The sequence below is a fragment of the Lepidochelys kempii genome, chromosome 4 (genome assembly GCF_965140265.1).
Source record: "Lepidochelys kempii isolate rLepKem1 chromosome 4, rLepKem1.hap2, whole genome shotgun sequence".
Taxonomy (NCBI): domain Eukaryota; kingdom Metazoa; phylum Chordata; order Testudines; family Cheloniidae; genus Lepidochelys; species Lepidochelys kempii.
The window spans coordinates 19,399,529-19,411,189 of NC_133259.1; the positions used below are offsets into that span (position 1 = coordinate 19,399,529).

General features: G+C 39.6%; 1 long non-coding RNA gene across 1 annotated transcript in view; it reads right to left on the minus strand.

The window, feature by feature from the left end:
- Positions 1-5,071: 5,071 nt before the first annotated feature.
- The window catches only part of LOC140910216 (uncharacterized), a 46,702-nt gene continuing 40,112 nt past the window's right edge, over positions 5,072-11,661 (minus strand). Inside the window, exons 2-3 of the long non-coding RNA XR_012158462.1 lie at positions 8,230-8,264; positions 5,072-5,631 (exon numbers count right to left, since the gene is read on the minus strand). This is a non-coding gene — a long non-coding RNA (uncharacterized lncRNA). The remainder of the gene's footprint in view (positions 5,632-8,229; positions 8,265-11,661) is intronic.

Below are 11,661 nucleotides of genomic sequence, written 5' to 3' on the forward strand. Positions count from 1 at the left end.
TTTCACAAACTAAAAGTGCTGATGGGTATTGTAAGGATAAAGTCATTAATGGTTGTGAGGTGCTTAGTATTAAACTGAGGGGAACAGATACAGAATTAGAACTGATTATTTGTACTGGAAGTGCTTTATTCGTTATTTCCCTGTTTTAAGGTTTCAGTCACCTATGTAGGGAGCAGAAACAGTCCTATGCAACTTAAGTGACCAACCCCAACTAATGACTATTGAACAGCAAATAATCTTACCAACATCCAAAAGTAATACACTTTCTTCCAAACTATTTAGCAAATAGGTATGAACAATTAATATATTTAACGGAAAATTAGGATGAGTGCACAAACAATTGAGTAACCAAAATAAAAAGACCAAGTTTGTAAGAAATATGCTTCATGACAAATAGTTAGAGCAACGTTAAACATGAGGCCACTAGTCACAGTACGCATAACCTGGTGTTTTGGAACCATACGGTGTCACTGATTTTCATTCAGAACTTGCACTGAAATCAGTAAGGAGATCTGCTTAAGATGGTACAATATTGACATTCATTTCCAAAAATATTCACAGATTATTTTTTCTCTATTCAACCAGCTCTACCCAGGATCATGCATCTTTTAACTGCAATGCTGTGTGTTGCAGGAGCACTAGCTGTAGGCTTGAAGGAGGGCTCCTCACAAGTTAAAAATGGTCTTGGTTCTGGGAATGATGCCCCAGCAGCACAGTGGTTTGGCGTGGCCCTTGGGTACATGGATATTTTTGTGCTGGCTCATCTCTAGCTCTCACATGAAAAACATTCTTCTATGACATTGTGAGTTTCTCTAACCTATTTTCTTACACTGCTAACTGAATCTGTCAATATAGAGTACGTATAAACACAAAGGCCATATATTTTTCTGTTTTAATGGGTCGTCTTTACTTCCCCACTTCCAAAGAAAAATTCTCTTTCCGAATAAATCATTGTATTAAAATGAATGATTTTGTTGATTAATGATGTTCTCCCCCAACCTATAGACATCTATAAATGGAGTATTTAATGTGTATGTTCAAAGTATGACTTGGAACTGGGCTATGTATATTTCCTATACTATTAAAATATGTACAATGATGGTAAATTATATTTATTTTTCAGCACAGTGCTCCTGTTTAGTAGATTTCTTTTTTTGCTATTATTTCAGCTACTGCTAGTACTAAAGCTCAGGTGCAGCCAGTTCAAACAGCTTCTTTCATGTCTGTAATTATTTACACTTTGGTTCTGAAACTCTCCGTTATGGCTGCTAAATCCATCATAGCTAGGCCATTCTGTACACTATCTATTACAGTAAAAAACCTTGTTTTTATTGGACCCTTCTACGGGCACTCATCTTCTCCTGCCCTCTTGACGAAAATATGAACATAGATGCTAATCCAGCATGCTGACTATTTACGTGCTTTGCTGGATCATGGCCAAAATGTAGATGTCTACTTGTAGAAAAATTCTGATTCATCTTTTGACACCAGAAATCTTTTCTTAGTTTTTTTTTTAATAGGCTCCTTTATTTACATACAAAAATTGTTTCCCTCCATTATCCCAACATTCCCTGGCTCCAATTCAATTTAACCATGTGCTAAAATGCTTTGCTGAATAGGTACCCCTGAGATGAGCTACCTGGGTCGGTGAGGTGCCTTCAGGGCCAACCAATCCCCACCACCAAAAACTACTTTTTAACATTGCTAGTATTGTACATTTTGGTATTTGGGGAACAGATTTCATACAAATCCAATCTCAAATTTTTGCCTCTATGTGGGTTTTTTTGTTCGTTTTGTTTTTAAGTTAAAACTGGGAAACCCAATACAAATGTCATTTGACACAATGCTCCCAAACTATTAGAAAGTCACATAATGTAGACTGAAATTTTATTATTAGCTTGATCTCCATTATCTGCCAAATATTTTTGCAGGAAGTTGTTTGCTTTTACATGTAAATTAATGAGCTAAGATATAATTTTTTAAAAGAATTAGGAATATGCAGTTTAGTCCCCAATTCAGCAAAACACCAAAAACCTGTGCTCAAATGTTAAGCATGTTCCCAAGCGCTTTGCTGAATCAAGACCTTAGAGAGGGTTATTCTGCTAATCAATTCTTGGTAGAGAAAGAAAGGGGCAACATATTTATATGGCTTTTATCAATCTAATGCAGCATTTTATACTATAAATAAGAAGACTTGAGGCCAAAAAGTGGGACTATGGACTTGTCTACATGATGCATCAATGCGCACTAGAAGGGTGTGATTGCTAAAGCACACCAATGCACTGTGCACTAACTGGTCTATGTAGACCCTGATGATGCACGCTAATAGTGCATGATAATGGAGTGCACTACTATTTGTCCCAGCAGGGTCCACACGGGCCAGTTTGCATGCAACATGTTGGTGAGCTTTAGAATTCACACCCCTCTAGCGTGCATTGTAGGCACTGTGTAGGCAAGCCCTCAGTGGAGTAGCTGCTGAACTGAAATGGGAAGATTTCTGCCTATCTACTCCTAGAAGATACTGTTAGAGTAGACTGTGGAGGACCAGTTCCATTAAGCCAACCTCGTGGTACTGAATGAGAAACGAATGGTCTTGCTACACTATGTGCTGAGACCAATTATGTGGAAAATAAAAATTTGCCTCTGAGAATTTTCCATTTTTAACAAAGGGTGGGGAATGTTCAGATGTTCATACAGTTCTACCATCTGGAAACCACAGCAACGACACGTTGATTGGCACTCAGAGGCTAAATGGCACATCTCTTGAACAAGTGTTTCATAAAAGGTGAAAAACAGCTGCTATGCCTGGCTTTTTCCCTACTTAAGTCTGCTGAGCTGGCATCAGATAACAGGGTCTGCTTTTGATTTTGTGGGTTTTTCTGGCCTGAGGCTTCCATCAAAACCCAAACCAGCTCTAGCTCTGCTTTGTAATTAAAGTTCATTACAGTAGCACACTGGGTCTTCGCTAGGCTTTGAAATTCATACTTCATTAAGATGAATGGCTAAAGTTTACATTGACAGTCCACTTGGGAGCAGAATATGTATAAATGCACTGGTTTACATGGTGAAACAATCTTGGACACCAGAATGACTAAGAAAGTTCATTTTTGAATAATAATGAACATTTAGATCTGGAGGAAAGGTTGTAACCCAGAGAAAGACCCATAAGCTGACATTTTCAAAATTAAGTGTCCAACTCCCATGAAATTTCAAGTTAGGTGCCGAACTTACTAGTTTAGGCTCCTCTGAAAATCCTGGTGTAAATTCTCAAGAGTTTAGGTTTGGAGATGATGAAGAATAAATAAAATTTCTTCTTCTCCTGGATACTAGTATTATGTTTTGAAGCCATATTATCAAACTGGGTCTCTGGTTTTAGGCTCTAACTATCCTGCACTAAGGCCTGTTTTTATATCAGAAATAACTCATACCAGTTTTCATAACTTGGTAACTTATACTCCTTCTATACATTAGTAATCATCACCAAGAAACTGATTCTTTAGTCCCACTGTTGCCAAAATGCACAATTTTAGCACCAGTTTTGCGATATTTGCTGTGTTTCTTAAAGCTCCAGCTCCTAGAGACATGTGATTAGGTGACAATCTCAGCTTTCATTTAAAAAACCTTCTAGTCTTCATGGTTCCAGAGAAAAGCTTGAAAACTTGATCCAGGTACTTAGAAACTCAAAACCCAGAAGGCAAATTAAAAGGACCTAAAATTTATTATAAAAAAAAAACCCGTGATTTTTAAGCCGATCTCACGATCTTCTGGGGGCCCGATTTATGTTTTGTAAATGCTTGGGGTTGCAATACTGTAGTCCTATAATTACTGTAGCAAAATTCCTACTAAAAATAAATGGAAGATTAGCCTGTTTCTCAGGGAATTTGCAAATCAACTGATTAAAATGAAGTTGCCTCATTTAAAACCTTAAAGAGCTTTTCTCTTACTCTGTTAATTCAAACTTTGGCAGCTCCAATTTTTTCCTCATCGTCTACATTCCATTTAATTTTCTTCTTATTAACGCATCAAAGATTTCTTGCCTTTAGTGGAGCTGCTCTACAGTAGAATCTGTCAGTTTTTAAGGAATGAATTAACACTTTAATTACCAAATGGAAACTGACCCATCTTTTGCTCTACCAATTATGCAAAAGTACTTTAGTCACGGCTAGAAGTTCAGTTCTATAATGAAATCAGTCGTGTTGACCCTTTCTGAGGAAAGATTACCTAGAATATCACTGGGGTTTCTTCCCTCAGTTAATCCCTTTTTCCTTGAAATGGGTTTAGATATTAGATAAAGTTCAGTCCCTTACCCAGGAGAATATTGGAATATCCCAAATTTCATTTTGTAATGTGGCCCCTCCTGATTCTTTAATACCACCTAACCATTCCAATGTTCACTAATGATCAGATCATTTGAAGAAAATTTTCCCCTCAGCCTCACCAGATGCTCCTTTAACAATATCCAGGGGACCTGTAATGAGTGTACATACTTACGAGGTTTACAGACATTTACTTTAAAACCCATCCAATTTTGCTTGATGATTAAACTACAACAACGTGGCAATAGTCTGTGCTCGTACTGGCCAGGCCACCTCTGCTTAGTTTTCCACTATTTTGTCAAAAAATAGAAATAGGGAAAACAAATCACAATTTAACTAATATCCCTACAATTCACTAATATCAAATATTTACAAGCCTTCCAATCCTTGTCCGATAATTTGCTGGGGACTCCTGCTTTCATCGATTATAAAGGTTTTGTTTAAAATGTAGGCATACTTTGAATATCCTGCTTCCAGAAAATAAGGAGTTAAAATTAAAACTACTGAGATGTTTTCTTGATGTTCTAGGATTTCATAAGCTGTCCTTGGAAAGGAACTGAAAAGCTTAGTCTTTAGTCTGTGATCCAAAGTCCCTTTCACCTTCTTGCTTCAGACTGGTACAGAGCATGCTAATGAGACCTGGTTTATACAAGAATCCCTTAACTGTATACGTACAAAAATCTGGAAAAGCAGGTAAAATATTCCATAGACAGTCAAAGTAATGTAAGAGCTACAACAATAGTCACACTGGCACTTCAAGAGATAGTAAAAATATATAGGGAAAAGTTTAGCAAGACAATTACTCTTAAGGAATGATAGATTAACAGGGTAGTATAATTGCTTCTTTCAAAAGGCACCTACAAAGTCACACTCCCTACTCCCATAGGTTTTCCGTGGTACCTTAACTCACCTAACAGACTCAGTACAATAACACCAGCACCAGCAAACTCCTCGCAGGAATGTTCCTACTCAAAATAAACAAAACCAATTTAAAAACTAAACTTTAGCTTCCTAATGTCCAACCCAGGTGTTTACAACGTAGCCCAGGGGAAACAGCCGGTCTTTAGGAATTTTAAGTGACATAATCTAGGTTTTCCTGCCAGAAGGAGCTTTCCAGTTTGCCATGAATTCAAAACATTTGATTCTTTTCTTTGGCTCTTTTTCATTAGGTGGCAGTCACACTGGTGTTTGCTTTGCTGGTTTGGAGAGTATCCATCACAGTGTCATCACCGTGGCTTCTATACTAGTGCTCCCAATCTGTGCCTAGTCAGCCAGAGGTTCATATTCAGTGCTAGCCACCTTACAGCTATCACAGCTGAAATAAAAATAAACAAAAGTTACAGTCAGTAGCTAGTGCATTACGTTTTCAAAGTGTGTCAGGGCAAAAGTTGGAAACTTTGGTCCTGATCTAAACCCCCAGATCTGAGCACAGTTTGGGTTCAAGTTTGAGAGAGAGGCAGCTGTTCAAATTGATCCTTACTATAGATGAATTGGTTTACTCCTCTAAATGTGGCCAGCTCTGCCAAGTAGTTCCTCAAATGTCTAGCTCCCTTATCAATGTTCTGCGGGTGGGGTGGGGGAAGATGTCTGTGGCCATACGAGAAACGGCCTAGTTACCCAAATTGCTACACTTCACTGATGCTTATAAATGTTTTCAGCGGCAGATCATGCAACTCTTTCCTACTCATGGCCCCTGCTCTCAACTGGGCACCGAACACTGTCTGGAAGCAAATGTGAAGCACAAAGGAGACTGCATGATGGAATTGAACTTCTATGTCAGCAAGAGATGAGGGGCCTGTCTGCCCCAAATCAGCTTGGAACAAGGATTCATTCTTTGGCTAGACTGGGTCTTGGAGCACCTTTGGCCCAATCACGAGAGTGAGGAAAGGAAAGAAAGGGGAAAAAATGAGGGAGGCAGGGAATGGAAAAGAAGGATGGGGAAAGAGAGTGTGGGAAAGTAGAAAGGGGGAGAGAGAGAGCAACAGAAGAGAAGAAGCCTGACTCAAAGCCCTGCAATCAATGGCTTCCACTGACTTCAGTAAGCTTTGGATCAGGCCCAGATAAAGAAGGAAGTTGTAACTCTATTGCAGCATAAGCCCTGCGATAGCCCTACTCATGTTAGCAGATGCTGGGTTTGGTAACCTAGGACTTGAGCATCTACACTACCGACATACCCAGAGAGTCAGAGTTGAAGGCCAGAAGGGACCCACAGATCATCTAGTCTGATCTGCACATCACAGGCCACCATTAGCACCAGCACACTAAATGGAAAAACTGAAATTGAAATTAAACCAAAGTATTCCAGTTTACAGCAACTAGACCATTGTGTGCCATAGGCAGAGAACAGGAGTGACCCAGGTGCACCAGACCCCCACAATGGCACGGAAATGATTAAGTGACATATACCCAGTTAATTCTGCCACATGCTGCAGAGGAAGGCGAACAACCGCCAAGGTCAGTGCCAATGTGACCTGGGAAAAATTCCTTCCTGACCCTACATGTGGTGATCAGTTAGACCCTGAGCATGGGAGCAAGAACGAAGCAAGCAAGAACCAAGCACCTGAGAGAGAGAGGATACTTGACGCTACCTCAGAGCCCAGACTCTTCCCAGCTAATGTCCAGTGTCTAGTTGTGGCCCCCAGGATGCTTCAGAAAAAGGAGATTAAAAACACACCAAGAATACATTGTGTGGAGGGGAATCCCTTCCTGACCCCTGCAGGTGGCCAGCTGAAACCTGAAGCATGAGCTTAGGAACATAAGAAAAACCAGAAGTGAGCCTCCCCGCCAGCTGTTGAGCACCCTACATCACAAGCAACCCCATTATACAATTGCACATAATTTATCCAGAAAGGAGGAGTGAAAGGACATCTAACAGAGACAGGAGTGGGTTAACATGAGGGAAGAGAGAGGTGATTAGAAACAAATGTATACTACATGGACTTGGGATCTGATCCAGAATGACAAGTCCTATTAAACCTCAAATCTGAGAGCCTTGATTCTCAAATCGATAGGCATTGCAGGTGCTCAGCACCTCTCAGGATTTCACCCCAAGGGCGGTATGACTCCCAGCGAGGGTAGGCAGACAAAATTGCAGTGTGAACATTGCACTAGCCTGAGCTGCCACAGCCATGTGGCTATTTTTAAGACACTAGCTCAAACAGAGCTAGCACAAGTCTGTCTGCCCACTCTGGGCATCACTCCTCCCAGCCCCAGGGGGGACACACCATAAAAGAGAAAATGCCAACAGGAAAAATAAGTCAGAGAATAAAAGACCCAAAATAAATAAATATATTTTGCGGAGATAAAAAAAGAGAATGGATTTAGAAAGTAAAAACTTTGAAGATTCAAAGATGTATTAAAGAATCAGTTTGAAGAGAAACTGGTGTTGAAAAAGATTTAGAAAAAGGGAAGGGTAGAGAAAGAAAAAGAAAGAAAGAAAAAGAAGCCAGATCCTCAGCTGATATGAATTAGTGGAGTTCCATTGAAGACAATGGAGAGGTGCTAATTTACACCAGTCCTGGATTTAGCCCAAGGGGTGAAGGAAAACCACCAGCCCCCTTGCTTTACTCAACTCCCCCCCACAACCCACCAAGAAATATAGAGTTTAATTTTTAAAATTGGTATTTATGATTATTTAAATGAATGTGACTTTTGCCTGAATAAGGCCCTAAAGAGCAAACAAAAGCACATACACACCCACACTTTGTGCACATATAATAAACATTGCCATTGTATTAGATAACTGATATCAGACACACCCAGGGATGGGCCGGACAATTCATTCGATATCAGATGTCCATTTCAAATATTGCTAGTCTGCTTTGCCCAGGGTAATGGGCACATTTTAAGCCCCAACATCCACAAAAAGTATAAAATCAGCTCTGCCCTGGAGAATTAGGGATAACAAACATACCTGTAATTGCCTCTCCTTGTCAGCATCTTGACTTCCTGAGAGAAAAAGATCTGTCTTAATTATTCAGTTAGTAAAACCCCCTCCTTCAAGCAATGTCAGCTAGTCCTTCCTGCCACTTGATTCCAGTCTGAGTCCAGTCCATTGTTCAAGGATTTCCTCTCTCTTTGGTGGTGTGCAATACCCTCCTGACTGCAGATACCTGACCCCTCTAATTCCCCTAAAAGTCACCCAATTGGACTGCACTGCATCACTAATAAATAACTGAATGCTATCCTGTACATATAGTTACACTCTCATGCTTTGCCTCTTTGTCCTTCCTGGTATCAGTAATAACCACCAGGTTTGGCTCCTCACAGCCAATTGTAGAATCCAGCCCTCCATATTTTGCTACTAAAGTCTTAGCACTAAAACAGATGAATGTAACCCCTTTTCCAGATACCTCAACCCATACCGTGTGACCACCACATTGGGATATCAGCATCTGTTAGGGCAGTCATCTCTTAAGTGGTCCTCACTGTTTATTGTAAGGTTAGCCTTTGGTCAGAGACAAGCCAACACTCATGCCAACACACTGAAGTGCTTCATGAGTGTAAAATCCAGCCTGGACAGTGCTTTCATGGAAGACCACCAACGAACACTTAGCGGCTGTTGGAAGTGGTGCTAGTAATTCAGTAGGTGGTCATTTACCCTCTGAGTCAGTAATGAACCAGTACCCTATCATGGTGTTAATGGACACCGCTGCAGTAGGTGGCATCTTTCACATGAGCCATAAAACTAAGGTCCTGACCACTTGTGGTCATAGATCTGAAGACATTTCTTCAAGAGTAGGGTTGCTAACTCTGGTGTCCTGACCAAATTCTAACTTGAATAACTACATTCTGCCTATTTAGCTTCCCCCTGTACTTTCCGTTGCATAAGCTGTTCTTCACATTAGGTTCTAAACAGTTGTTTAGCTTTGCAGTACACCATCAAACAATTGCCACGTTTCACCTGAGAAGTAACTGCTTTTCAGCAGTGGGTCAAGTGATCTCTGTGTATAGTTTGTAAAGTGCTTTGGGATTCTTTGAGTTGATAAACAAATTTCTTAGTCTCTAAGGTGCCACAAGTACTCCTTTTTCTTTCTATGTACATTGTATGGTATCCAATGGTTGATAGTAACAGTTTTCTTCCTTTCTTTCTATAAAACAGTAAAATGGGCCAGGTTCTCCAAAGGTGTAAAGTAGCAGAACTATGGTGAGCATCTGGCTTCGTATAATATATATGCTGTGTTTAATTCATATTCATGAGCTATATCAGCACAAATGACACTATTTGTGACCGAATAGTCCTCTCACACTAGCCTTAAACCAGATTGATGCTGGTGTTAAGTGAGAAGAGAATCAGGACTGTTGTGTTTCCACTTCTTTTGTATATAACATTTTCCAAAAAAGAAAGAGAAAAAGCCCTTAAAACAGAATTCCCAATATTTGTTTTAATTTATATTCAGAACATTATTATACATCTCAGCATCCAAACCCTTCATCTTACACGAGACCTTTAATTAAATGAAACGATACAACCCTCTTGGCACTAGAACAGAGCTTTATGTTTATAAACTAAATCTGTGTCTAGAAAAATGTTGAAACTGGGGGGTTTTATGGTGAGAGTCCACTTGCTGACATCACACAGGCAAGGTGATGATTGGCTACTGGAGGGTGAAAAGAGAGTTTATATTCCAGTAGGATGACAGTGAGCAAGCAAAACTATTAAATCTGTGTCCACTGACTTCTTTTAACTAGGCTGTACACTTCAGGACTGCAAACTGGTAAGATTTCTTATGTTTAGTTTCTTTATATGTTGTATAAATTGAGACCAACTTTTTCCACCTGTTTTTCTAACCTGTTGATTCTCTATTTCTAACTGGATTGCAAAATTATGCTTTGTATACTTTGTAAAAAAAGGTATGAATTTACAGCATGATCGTTGTGATAAAGTTGAATGAAAAAGGTAACTAAGTCGTGCCATACCTAATTATAACTTGTCAACCACTCCAATATGAGACAGAAAATGTGAACAAAAAAATTTCATGAGTGAAATATAATCAAAATCCCTACTGAACAACCTAAGAAAACAATTTTTCCTGACTCTTTTCTAACCTGTGTTTAATACAGCATGGGGAAAATTTGCAGAATGGAAGAAACAGATTTTCCCATAGCTTAAAAAAGTTAATACAACTAATCTTGTTACAAACTGAAATATAGAAATGATCCCAAAAGCAGAGTTTTTAGGTGTTATATTACAGACAGGTGTAATTTGCAAGTTTCAGACCAGATCCTCAGTTGGTATAAATCAACATAACTCCACTGAAGTCTACAGAGCTACACTGATGTACTTCAGCTCAAACTCTGACTCCTTATGGCTCAGTGTCTTAATGAAATAAACAGTTGTGCAAGTTATGGATATTTTTGCTTTCAGGATCTGTGTTTATTACCTCTTCCACAGAGAAATCTGTAGTTCAGTGAAGAACCATGACAACCACATTAGAACCAAAATCAGACCACTGCAAGTTCTGAAATGTCACAAACTACAGTGCAGTTGCACCCACTTGCACATGTCTGAATTTCTTTAGTGTTTAGATCTCTCTGATTTACTTTTACTGGGGAGGCGGGTGGGTAGGAGTAGGAGTCTGGTAAGATTCCTAATCACCTTAGCACTAAAAGGTAATTTCCCACCAGGTCTCAGAGCCCACCCAGCTTTAGAGGACTTAGAGAGAAAATTGAATGAGAACTAGAGATGTGTTTCCTGGTCCTGTTCTATAGAACAAGGAAGAAGACACTTCTTCACTTCAAGACATAATTGGGTGGATCTGGCAGGGCTGAAGAGGTAGTAGACCTGCTAGCCACTTATCTCAAAGACAGTAAATAATGGAGTCAGCTGTTCCTCAGAAACCCTACAGCAGGCCACTGTTTCCCCCTGGAGACAACTAAAAGTTAAGAGAGTGATGTCCAGAGCCTGTCAAAGTCCTGAGGTCTCAAGCAAGTTTGAGGAAAGGTGCAATAGACCATTATTCAGATCAGATGATTCAGGGGTATAAATATCATACAAATATCAGGTGTTCTAAACATAAATATTATGTAAGCCCACATTGTGACCTATACTCTCATTGCTAATCAGCTGATTACCAGGGTTAGAGCAGTTGATTACTTGGAAGGGACACCTATGAGGAAAACCCATGTTTGGCAGCCCTGATCGTGGTGACATTAGCATTCTTACTATAGCAAAACCTCAGCTTGAAGTTAGGAAAATGGTGATACAGGAAGTGCCTTCAAACATAAAAATCTACTCGAGATCATTAAAGTTTCCTTTCAGAAGGATGGAGGAATTAACCCAAAGGAATTGGCCAAATTCCAGGGTGGGTAATTACATGCTACCAATCTAAATATTTCCTCCTGA